The sequence below is a fragment of the Phocoena phocoena genome, chromosome 11 (genome assembly GCF_963924675.1).
Source record: "Phocoena phocoena chromosome 11, mPhoPho1.1, whole genome shotgun sequence".
Taxonomy (NCBI): Eukaryota; Metazoa; Chordata; class Mammalia; order Artiodactyla; family Phocoenidae; genus Phocoena; species Phocoena phocoena.
Genome location: NC_089229.1, coordinates 49,206,841 through 49,219,561, shown reverse-complemented (window position 1 = coordinate 49,219,561; position 12,721 = coordinate 49,206,841).

Genomic DNA, 12,721 nt, shown 5'->3' with positions numbered 1-12,721 from the left:
GTGCTGGGCCGTCAGGGACTACAGCCTGGGAGGCAGCGGGCCAAAGGGAAGTCTGCAGGATCCTGAGTTGCTGAATTTCAAGAAACCCGCTTCCTGGTGAAGGCAGCCACTCCCCAGGGCCGTACCACCTTGCCCCAAGGCCCATGGGGCTTCGTCAGGCATGAACTCCAGGTCACCCGAGAGAAATCACACCTTCAGTTTCAGCAGAGGTCACTGCCTCTCCGCACAGGAGAAGGAGGCTGTGAAAAGAATATTTGAGAGGCAGGCATATGTGTGAGCCCAGGGACATCACATAGCTTTGGGCCTCGGTCCCAAACCAACTTCATTCAAACCTCTGGTGAAAGTGATTCCCATGTGTCAAGGTAAACTCTCTAAGCAAAGTCTGATGAGCTATATAGAAACTAATGTAGGGAGGGAGCTTTCTCAACTTCTTCTTCACCCAGAACATCAACCACCCTTGCTCATTTCTCTTCAGTACACTGCAGTGGTCATATTGTTCAAATATTTTTGGAGCGTGGTTCCAAAAACCCAGTCATTGACTGCCGGAAGCTGATTATGAAAGCTCCCTTTCATAGAAAACGTTTTACGTGCTCCTAAACATTTTTTTTTTTTTTTTTTTATGCGTTACGCGGGCCTCTCACTGTTGTGGCCTCTCCCGCTGCGGAGGACAGGCTCCGGACGCGCAGGCTCAGCGGCCATGGCTCACGGGCCCAGCCGCTCCGCGGCACGTGGGATCCTCCCAGACCGGGGCACGAACCCGTGTCCCCTGCATCGGCAGGCGGACTCCCAACCACTGCGCCACCAGGGAAGCCCTCTCCTAAACATTTTTATGCAATTGCGGTCTCCTTGGGAAGACACAACCCATCTTGTGAGGGGCCGGGGGTCCAAGAGCCTTAGTTGCCATGGACCCAGGGCTCCGGATTCTGGTGCCTCTCAAGCACCATGGAAATTGTCTTCACCCCTTCATCTGAGGCCTAGAATGGTCCTGCCTCTAGAGAGCGTACAGACAGCACGGTTGGCAAATATACTTTCTTGTACATCTGGGACTCACATCTCAAGCTTTTTCTGGGATCTTGGGTGTAATATCCTTCTTGGTTCAGTCTAAATATAATCTTCAGTAGGCAGGAGAGGAATGCTTAGAAAGTAACCACTTGCTGATGTTTTGAGGGGAAAGAGATCTTATTTCTAGTAGACCATATAAATCAGCTTTTAATACCACTCGTATTTGTTTATTCAGCTGCTGTTGTTCTAATTCTCATCTGCATACCACCTAAAAGAATTACTCTTTGGGTCTACAGTAGCTTCCCCTTTGGCAATCCTGCCAGCGTATTCCTGGAAGAATCCTATTTCACCAGCCTCCATTGGAGGATGGTAAGGCTCTGAACAAAGCTCGATACAAAAGGAATGTCTGCATTCTCAGGAGGGTGTTCTTCAACAGGGGCTGCTTTTCCTAACTGGCCCAAAAGCCCTCAGTGGGGCTAATGGTGTCTCTGGGAGAAAGAGAACTCTGGCTCATGCTTTAAATGTTATTCCTCGCCTCTGAGTGTGGGGTTTTGGGAAGGGAAAACCACTTCTCTCCCCACCGCCAGCCACTTTTAATTGTTAAAATATTATAACAAATGCACCAAACACTTCTGAAAAAAGAAAGAAAATCAGTAATTCCACTGTTATTCTTTCATATTCTGTTGTTTCTATCCTTATGTAATCTGACGATTATATCAGAATGTATTCACAATTTTCTATGCTACCTTTTTTGGCAGAACGTTATACCATAAGCACTTCATGTAACTATGGGCTTCTGTTTTTCATAATGATAATTTTAATAATACATAATTTCCATTGAAGAAAAGAATGACAATGTATTTAACTATTCCTTCCTTGTTGACTTTGACGTTGCTTGTGATGTTTTGTCATCATCAATAAAATCGCCATAAGCATCAGTGAGTCTATAGCTTATTCTTCTTCTGTATTTGAATAAATTCCCAGGAGTGGGATAAAGTATTAACAGTTTCCTGGCCTTTAATATGTGTTGTCCTATTGACTTCTTAAAGAATTTTAAAGGTTTGCATCCTGTGGATTACTTGTGGCTGAATAATGCACAAGGCAAGGCAGGGATGATATTCAAAATGTATCAGTTAGTTGGGGCATTGGTACTTACTGATCTAAACTGACGCCTGCTGGTCAACTTGCCTGGGCACACTACCTGAATATTAGCTCTACTTGGATGGCAAACTTAGTTGCCTCCAGGGCACCCTTACCTTCTATTCTCTTTTCTTTTTGTTTTAACATCTTTATTGGAGTATAACTGCTTTACAATGGTGTGTTAGTTTCTGCTGTATAAAAGAGTGAATCAGCCATACATATACATCCATCCCCATATCTCCTCCCTCTTGCGTCTCCCTCCCACTCTTCCTAACCCACTCCTCTATGTGGTCACAAAGCACCGAGCTGATCTCCCTGTGCCGTGCGGCTGCTTCCCACTAGCTGTCTGTTTTATATTTAGTAGTGTATATATGTCCATGCCACTCTCTCACTTTATCCCACCTTACCCTGCCCCCTCCCCGTGTCCTCAACTCCATTCTCTATGTCTGCGTCTTTATTCCTGTCCTGCCCCTACCTTCTTCAGAACCATTTTTTTTTCTTTTAGATTCCATATATATGTGTTAGCATACTGCATTTGTTTTTCTCCTTCTGACTTACTTCACTCTGTATGACAGACTCTGGGTCCATCCACCTCACTACAAATAGCTCAACTTCGTTTCTTTTTATGGCTGAGTAATATTCCATTGTATATATATGTGCCACATCTTCTTTATCCATTCATCTGTTGATGGACAATTAGGTTGCTTCCATGTCCTGGCTATTGTAAATAGAGCTGCAATGAACATTGTGGCACATGACTCTTTCTGAATTATGGTTTTCTCAGGGTATATGCCCAGTAGTGGGATTGCTGGGTCATATGGTAGTTCTATTTGTAGTTTTTTGAGGAACCTCCATATTGTTCTCCATAGTGGCTGTATCAATTTACATTCCCACCAACAGTGCAAGAGGGTTCCCTTTTCTCCACACTCTCTCCGGCATTTACTGTTTGTAGATTTTTGATGATGGCCTTTCTGACGGTGTGAGGTGATACCTCACTGTAGTTTTGATTTGCATTTCTCTAATGATTAGTGATGTTGAGCATCCTTTCATGTGTTTGTTGGCAATCAGTATATCTTCTTTGGAGAAATCTCTATTTAGGTCTTCTGCCCATTTTTGGATTGGGTTGTTTCTTTTCTTCAATATTGAGCTGCATGAGCTGCCTGTATATTTAGGAGATTAATCCTTTCTCAGTTGCTTCGTTTGCAAATATTTTCTCCCATTCTGAGGGTTGTCATTTCATCTTGTTTATGGTTTCCTTTGCTGTGCAAAAGCTTTTAAGTTTCATTAGGTCCCATTTGTTTATTTTTGTTTTTATTTCCATTTCTCTAGGAGGTGGGTCAAAAAGGATATTGCTGTGATTTATGTCATGGAGTGTTCTGCCTATGTTTTCCTCTAAGAGTTTTATAATGTCTGGCCTTACATTTAGGTCTTTAATCCATTTTGAGTTTATTTTTATGCATGGTGTTAGGGAGTGTTCTAATTTCATTCTTTTATATGTAGCTGTCCAGTTTTCCCAGCACCACTTATTGAAGAGGCTGTCTTTTCTCCATTGTGTATTCATGCCTCCTTTATCAAAGATAAGGTGACATATATGTGGGTTTATCTCTAGGCCTTCTATCCCATTCCATTGATCTATAGTTCTGTTTTTGTGCCAGTACCATACTGTCTTGATTACTGTAGCTTTGTAGTATAGTCTGAAGTCAGGGAGCCTGATTCCTCCAGTTCATTTTTTCTTTCTCAAGATTGCTTTGGCTATTCAGGGTCTTTTGTGTTTCCGTACAAATTGTGAAATTTTTTGTTCTAGTTCTGTGAAAGATGCCAGTGGTAGTTTGATAGGGATTGCATTGAATCTGTAGATTGTTTTGGGTAGTTGAGTCATTTTCACAATGTTGATTCTTCCGATCCAAGAACATGGTATATCTCTCCATCTATTTGTATCATCTTTAATTTCTTTCATCAGTGTCTTATAATTTTCTGCATACAGGTCTTTTGTCTCCTTAGGTAGGTTTATACCTAGGTATTTTATTCTTTTTGTTGCAATGGTAAATGGGAGTGTTTCCTTAATTTCTCTTTCAGATTTTTTATCATTAGTGTATAGGAATGCCAGAGATTTCTGTGCATTAATTTTGTATCCTGCTACTTTCCCAAATTCATTGATTAGCTCTAGTAGTTTTCTGGTAGCATCTTTAGGATTCTCTACGTATAATATCATGTCATCTGCAAACAGTGACAGTTTTACTTCTTCTCTGATTTGGATTCCTTTTATTTCTTTTTCATCTCTGACTGCTGTGGCTAAAACTTCCAAAACTATGTTGAATAAGAGTGGTGAGAGTGGGCAACCTTGTCTTGTTCCTGATCTTAGTGGAAATGGTTTCCATTTTTCACCATTGAGAATGATGTTGGCTGTGGGTTTGTCATATATGGGCTTTATTATTTTGAGGTAAGTTCCCTCTATGCCTACTTTCTGGAGGGTTTTTATCATAAATGGGTGTTGAATTTTGTTGAAAGCTTTTTCTACATCTACTGAGATGATCACATGGTTTTTCTCCTTCAATTTATTAATATGGTTTATCACAATGATTGATTTTCGTATATTGAAGAATCCTTGCATTCCTGAGATAAATCCCACTTGATCATGGTGTATGATCCTTTTAATGTGCTGCTGGATTCTGTTTGCTAGTATTCTGTTGAGGATTTTTGCATCTATGTTCATCAATGATATTGGCCTGTAGTTTTCTTTTTTTTTGTGGCATCTTTGTCTGGTTGTGGTATCAAGGTGATGGTGGCCTCGTAGAATGAGTTTGGGAGTGTTCCTCCCTCTGCTATATTTTGGAAGAGTTTGAGAAGGGTAGGTGTTAGCTCTTCCCTAAATGTTTGGTAGAATTCACCTGTGAAGCCATCTGGTCCTGGCCTTTTGTTTGTTGGAAGATTTTTAATCACAGTTTCAATTTCAGCGCTTGTGATTGGTCTGTTCATATTCTCTAATTCTTCCTGGTTCAGTCTTGGCAGGTTGTGCATTTCTAAGAATTTGTCCATTTCTTCCAGGTTGTCCATTTTATTGGCATATAGTTGCTTGTAGTAATCTCTCATGATCCTTTGTATTTCTGCAGTGTCAGTTGTTACTTCTTTTTCATTTCTAATTCTATTGATTTGAGTCTTCTCTGTTTTTTTCTTGATGAGTCTGGCTAATGGTTTATCAATTTTGTTTATCTTCTCAAGGAACCAGCTTTTAGTTGTACTGATCCTTGCTATCGTTTCCTTCATTTCTTTTTCATTTATTTCTGATCTGATTTTTATGATTTCTTTCCTTCTGCTAACTTCGGGGGTTTTTTGTTGTTGTTCTCCTTTCTCTAATTGCTTTAGGTGTAAGGTTAGCTTGTATATTTGAGCTGTTTCTTGTTTCTTAAGGTAGGATTGTACTTCTATAAACTTCCCTCATAGAACTGCTTTTGCTGTATCCCATAGGTTTTGGATCTTTGTGCTTTCATTGTCATTTGTTTCTAGGTAATTTTTGATTTCCTCTTTGATTTCTTCAGTTATCACTTCGTTATTAAGTAGTGTATTATTTAGCCTCCATGTGTTTGTATTTTTTACAGATTTTTTTCCTGTAATTGATTTCTAGTCTCATAGTGTTGTGGTCAGAAAAGATACTTGATACGGTTTCAATTTTCTTAAATTTACCAAGGCTTGATTTGTGACCCAAGATATGCTCTATCCTGGAGAATGTTCCATGAGCACTTGAGAAGAAGTGTAATCTGTAGTTTTTGGATGGAATGTCCTATAAATATCAATTAAGTCCATCTTGTTTAATATATCATTTAAACCTTATTTATTTTCATTTTGGATGATCTGTCCATTGGTGAATGTGGCGTGTTAAAGTCCCTACTGTTATTGTTTTACTGTCGATTTCTGCTTTTATGGCTCTTAGCATTTGCCTTATGTATTGAGGTGTGACTATGTTGGGTGCATAAATACTTACAATTATTTTATCTTCTTCTTGGATTGATCCCTTGATCATTATGTAGTGTCCTTCTTTGTCTCTTGTAATAGTATTTATTTTAAAGTCTGTTTTGTCTGATATGAGAATTGCTACTCCAGATTTCTTTTGATTTCCATTTGCATGCAATATCTTTTTCTATCCCCTCATTTTCAGTCTGTATGTGTCCCTAGGTCTGATGTGGGTCTCTTGTAGACAGCATATGTATGGGTCTTGTTTTTGTATCCATACAGCCAGTCTATGTCTTTTGGTTTGAGCATTTAATCCATTTCCATTTAAGGTAGTTATTGATATGTATGTTCCTATTACCATTTTCTTAATTGTTTTGGGTTTGTTATTGTAGGTCTTTTCCTCCTCTTGTGTTTCCTGTCTAGAGAAGTTACTTTAGCATTTGTTGTACGGCTGGTTTGGTGATGCTGTATTCTCTTAACTTTTGCTCGTCTGTATAGGTTTTAATTTTTCCATCGAATCTGAATGAGATCCTTGCTGGGTAGAGTAATCTTGGTTGTAGGTTTTTCCCTTTCATCACTTTAAATATGTCCTGCCTCTCCCTTCTGCCTTACAGAGTTTCTGCTGAAAGGTCAGCTGTTAACCGTATGGGGATTCTGTTGTATGTTAATCGTTGCTTTTCCCTTGTTGCTTTTAATATTTTTTCTTTGTATTTAATTTTTGACAGTTTATTTAATATGTGTCTATGTTTCTCCTTGGATTTATCCTGTATGGGACTCTCTGTGTTTTCTGGACTTGATTGACTAGTTCCTTACCCGTATTAGGGAAGTTTTCAACTATAATCTCTTCAAATATTTTCTCAGTCCCTTCTTTTTCCTCTTCTTCTTCTGGGACCCCTATAATTCACATGTTGGCCCGTTTAATGTTGTCCCAGAGGTCTCTGTGATTGCCCTCCATTATTTTCATTCTTTTTTCTTTATTCTGCTCTATGGTAATTATTTCCACTATTTCATCTTCCAGGTCACTTATCCGTTCTTCTGCCTCAGTTACTCTGCTATTGATTCCTTCTAGAGAATTTTAAATTTCATTTATTGTGTTGTTCATCATTGTTTGTTTGCTCTTTAGTTCTTTTAGGTCCTTGTTAAACGTTTCTTGTATTTTCTCCATTCTATTATTCTCTCTTCTGTTAACCTGTGTTTCCTTCTCTATTTCCTTTCCTCTAGTTTTCTTCTGCTCCTTTAGCAAAGTAGTAGTAGTGATAGCAATAGCTGACATTTTATTGAGTGCTTACTCTGCCTTCACATGTATTAGCCCAATTAAATCTTGGAACAACTTTATCAGGTGGTTTAGTCCCATTTTATAGACATGAATATTGAGGCTTGGAAGTTTACTTGCCCAGCACACAGAGATGAAATATGACAGAGCTGAGATTGGAACCCAGTCTGGCTGGCTTCATAGTTCTTAGCCAGTTAGCTGCCCACCTGCAGGGTGTTAGGTTGCTGGGCGGGTGGGAGGACAGAAGACGGAGAGAAGCTGAAATCCTGGAGGGACTGAAAATGGGTTGTTTCAGTTTCCTTCTTCCTCTTTTGTTTCCTGCATTATTAAACTTTTTGATTAGCTTCACCTGGTGTCACATTTATCTGCAGCTGTTAAACATTAGGACTTCAGAGGGGAGATTTATTTAAAGCATAGTTATTAAAATGTCAATTTTGATTTAAGGGTTTCTTCTGCTTTGTATTACTCACGTGTCTCATCTCTCTTTAGTCTATAGTTATTTCTAATAAAGAACACTCAGAGCCTACCAGCCAAAACACTTTAAGTGATTCTTGCCAAGTCTCATTTAAGCATTTTATCTCTTGGCCGAATTGTCAGTCAGCTATATCCCTGTCCTTTTACCAGTTATAAACTTGACAATTGCATCCATTCAGGTCCATTCCGAAGTCATTTCTGTATTTTGAGACTATGTCTTCTTTACAGTATCCCATATTCTCTTGACTGGAAGCTGTCCCTGATTATTATTATTGTTATTTTTTGCAATTGTTTTCAGTTGAATGTCTACAAGTAAGGATGTAGATGTTGACCTCTGAAGTGAGAATGGATGATGGATGTTTTGGAGGAGTTGAGGAAAAGCTCTGTTTCTGGTTGTAAGGCTCATAGATCCTTGGAAGAAGATTGGAAACCAGTATATGAGGGTTGTATCTCTATGGCTGCTGAGGAGCAGGGCTTTGTGGCAAGTGAGGAATAGGTAGAGTGGGCAAATTCTCTATCTTAGTTTGAGTTCCCCAAAGCAGAGACTGAAGCAAGGAACTGAGTGCGGGTAGTTTATTTGGGAGGTGATCCTAGGAGGTAGGAATGGGAGAGCAGGGAGAGCAAGTGAGGAGGAGACATTAATATGAGGGGGGTGTTTAAGGTTACCCATGTAGGCTGGACCTCTGAGAACTATATGGAATGTCGTCTAGAATTTTCCTCCTGAAAGACAGGAAGCTGGAGCATTTATATAGCTAGTTTATGCAGCTAGCTGGTTGAGGGTTAGGCCAGTGTAATGGTTCCCCCAGCCTGCACTCCCTATGTGCCTGCCTACAGGCCAAGAGGGCTCCTTTGGTTCTGGGGACATAGCACAATGTGAGGGTGAGCTCCTGAGAACTGTCCGTCACAGCCATGGCTGAAATCAGAGGGGAGCCACAGGCAAGTAACACAGTCACCAGAGGCTTCCACTACACAGCAACAAATGAGGTTTAAGGCTCTGATTTCAACATATATCTTGAACTTGACCATTTCTCTGCACCTCTACCATCATCACCCTGGTCCTGGTTACCTTCATCTCTCACCTGGAATTCTACAAATCCTCCCAATTGGCCTTCCTGCTTCCACGATTGTCCTCTTACTTTTTTTTTTTTTTTTTTGCTTCAAGCATCCCTTAAAGGACATCATATCACTCTTCTGTGCCAAATCCTCCAATGGCTTCCTATCACCTGAAGAATATAATACAAAATTCTCATCTGGCCGTGGTTCCTTTTCCAACTTCATTCCCGATGACTCTTCTGCTCCATCACTGTGCTCCAGCCACCCGGGCCTTCTTATCTCTAACAATGATTCTGCCTCCTTCCTTTCCTTCAGCCTAGTATGATCTTCCCTCCGATTTTCACCTGGCTCACTGGTCTCACTTTATTCAGCACCACGTCCTCAGTGTGGACTTCCCTGCCAAGGCGTCCTAAACTGAAATCCTATACTCTCTAACTACCCTTATCCAGATTTCTTTTTCTTCACAGCACTTTCTACCACCCGACACTAGCTTGTATATTTATTGCTTTGTTTATTGGTTGTCTTTCCCACTAGAATAAAATTCCACAAAGACAGCAGTTCACCGCCCTGTTTCCAGCAACAAGAATAGTCCCTGGTATATTCTAGGCTCTCAATAAATATTTGTTTAATGAATGAATGACTCCAGAATCATGATGCCTCCTCTTTTGAATTCTCCCTCAACATGATCCCATTAGTGGGATCACCCAAGTGACCCAGGAGGGCATCACTTCTCTGTTTCATTAATCATTTATATCAATGCAATGAGGATATAGTGAGAACCCCTATGGGAACTGGCAGCCTGAGGTGGGGAGGAAGTGGGTGGTACTTCCTGCAGGGGAAGGTGGGCAGGCAGGGAGGTGTGGGCATGGGGCCAAGCTGCAACCACTTACCAACCCATGGTTTGCTTGGGACCAGCCCGGCTGGGTGGGTTGTGTGAGATCCAGGGCTGGTACTGGCAAAGTCTATGCTTCTTGCCTCTTTTCTCTTTCTTCTCCCACCCCCTCAGGAAATGACAGGGAAGGAGAAGCTAGACCATCTGGGGCTGTGGGAAAGTCTGGCAGAGAGAGGGTACTTGACAGTGACAGTACTTGGGAGGCCTGACTTCACCTCCTCATATCCAGGGACTGACTGAAACAACACAGACAAGGGCCATTTATGGAAGTAAGCATAGCACTGCAAGAATGTGCTTTTGGGAATTTTGACAGAAGTCTGCATTTTGAAGGATATATGGGATTTTTGTTAGAAGTCAAAGTCTCTCTCTGTGCTCCTTCTTTCCTCACCCATACACGCGATGCCATTCTGCCAATATCAGAGAAAAGTCACATTTCCTAGGGTAGCGCCCAAACATCCTAATTTCTCCACACTTTTCCTCTTTAAAACTTACCTATCCCCTTTAAAGCTCTATTGATGTTTTAATGGGAAAGGCCAGCGTTCTATTCTCCTACTCAAGTAACAGTGTACCAAGGGCATTCTAGAAATAATACTTCCAACTTCCTTTTCTAGGTCAAAGAAGTGATTCTAAATATGGACATCTAGGCTAGTGGGAGGAAAGAATGGGCCACTGGGAAGGGAATTTGGCGTTTGCAAGACCTCTTAGTGTTGGCAGTTGTGTTCCTTGAGGACAGGCTCTGGGACCTGACTCCCAAGATCCAGATCCTAGTTTTACCATTTGGTTAGCTGTGGGACACTGGGCGTTTGTTCATTTCCTCACGTCCCAATTTCAACTTCTGCAAAATGAGGGCTATAATAGCTGGACCTTCCTCACAGAGTTGCTGTGAGGGTTAATAACTGGACATTTTTCACAGGGTTGACATGCGTGAGTTAATGTGTGTGCAAGTGCTTAGAAAAGTGCTAGTGCACACTAAGCTTCAGAAGTGATGACAATGGTCCTTCCATGCAACTCACAAAGGGAACTCACAAAAAGCCAATGATGCTTACCACTGGCTTTGCCTTTGTAAAAATCGCTTATCTGGTTTCCCTGTCTGTAGAACTGCCTTCAAGCTGGTTTGGGTATGGGATTTCAAAATCCATCCCTTTCCTAAAACAGCTTGTGACTTTTTGTTGACTAGAGAATGAAATCCCATGATATGGCACTCAAGGCTCTTTCCAATGGGTCCTAGGCTATGCAGTACGATTCTTATGGCTACAAGCGACAGAAAACAATGAAAACTGGCTGAACAAATGGGGAATGTGTTGTCTCCTGTATCTGAAAAGTTGAGGGGCAGATTGTTTTAGACACAACAAGATCCAAGCATATAAAAGACTTGCCCTTTCTCTGTGGTAGGCACTCTGCTCAAAGAGACCCTTGGAAATGCCAGGTTTTCATCATTCTCACAGCTACAAACCTCATGGAAGGGAATGACTCTTTCTTAAAATTCCAACAAAATTGCTGGGATTACGTTTGGGACATTGGATAACTTCAGTCATGTACCCAACTCTGAAGTATTAACTATATCCGAAGGATTAACTATATCCAGGGAGATGGAAGGTAGTGATTGGTCGAGTGATGATCACAGGACCTGCCCTGACCCCAAGAGTTGGCTCAGCTCCACTCTGCAGATACTGAGAATAGATGGGTTTCCCCAAAGGAAACAGAGTTACCACCATGAAGAGAATAGAGAATGGATATTGACTAGGCAAATGGAACAGATGTGGACTACAGTCTACCTTCCTGCATTTCCTGTCATTCTTTAAACACATGCTGCAATTTTCCATTTCCTGCCATAGTACCGTGATGTTTTCTTTGCTAAAGTGCCTGTCTCACACCTCCACCTATCAAAAGTTCAAAGTACCTTTTAAACTGTGCTTCCTTTATGTAGCCTACTCCTTAACAACCAAAATTTATTACCTTTATATAGCCCTTATCATCATCCAATTTGTATTACATTGTGTACATGTCTTTCTTTTGTTACTGGATTGTAAACTCCTTAGGGGAGAAAATCACGCCTCATACCATACTGCACACATGCATATTATGTGGACATCAGGGAGCATCCTTCACCAGGTAAAAAGCTTTGTGTCAACTGTAAAGTACCATAATAAATGTTATCATCATTATTTTCTGGTATTGTGTTTTCTCCATTGCAGTTTTCTCATATTTGTTTGATTTTCTAGACTATCTGATTGTAATAAGAAGTGATTTTCAGCAATCTCCAAATTCTCCATATTCACTCTTTTTCTAAATCCAAGATTAACATTATTCAGGGGCAGAAATGTGCCTTCTTTCAAGATGCTTCAGGCATCTGGGCCAAGCAAACAGAGTTAGGATTTCATTTTGTGCCTGAATTTAGATTAAATGCTTTGGCATTGCTTTGGTTTTATTTCCTAGCAGCCTTTTACATTTTAATACTCTATCTTGTATCTTATGAACCTTAATCAAATGCAAAGCTTCAAGTTTTTTAGAGCCTTCCTAGGGCCAGTGGGCGCATCTTTACTTGCCCCTGGAAGGTCTGGTCCAGTGCTCCCAAGGCCTGCAAGCTGATCCAACCCTGATGGTTATGGCTTCCCCCAAGGCCTGCAGCCAACCTCACAAATGAATGTTGAGTGGCACTGGGCACAGGAAGGCTGATCCCTGGCAAAACCTGAAGTGGGCTACCACGTTTCCTCTGTCCGCCTTTCCCCCCATTTTTTGCACTCCCTTCCTTTCCTAAGAGATGCCTACAGTCTACCACCCTCCTGCTACTCGGGGGCACGTTTTGGGAATGCCATCTAGATCTCCATTTTCTCCTATGTGCTTCCTGCTTCACTCATAACAATTCCTCTAGGTGATCCTTTCTTTGGAGCCAATAATCTTTTATTACATTAGTTATAGTTATTGGTCATAACCAGCAA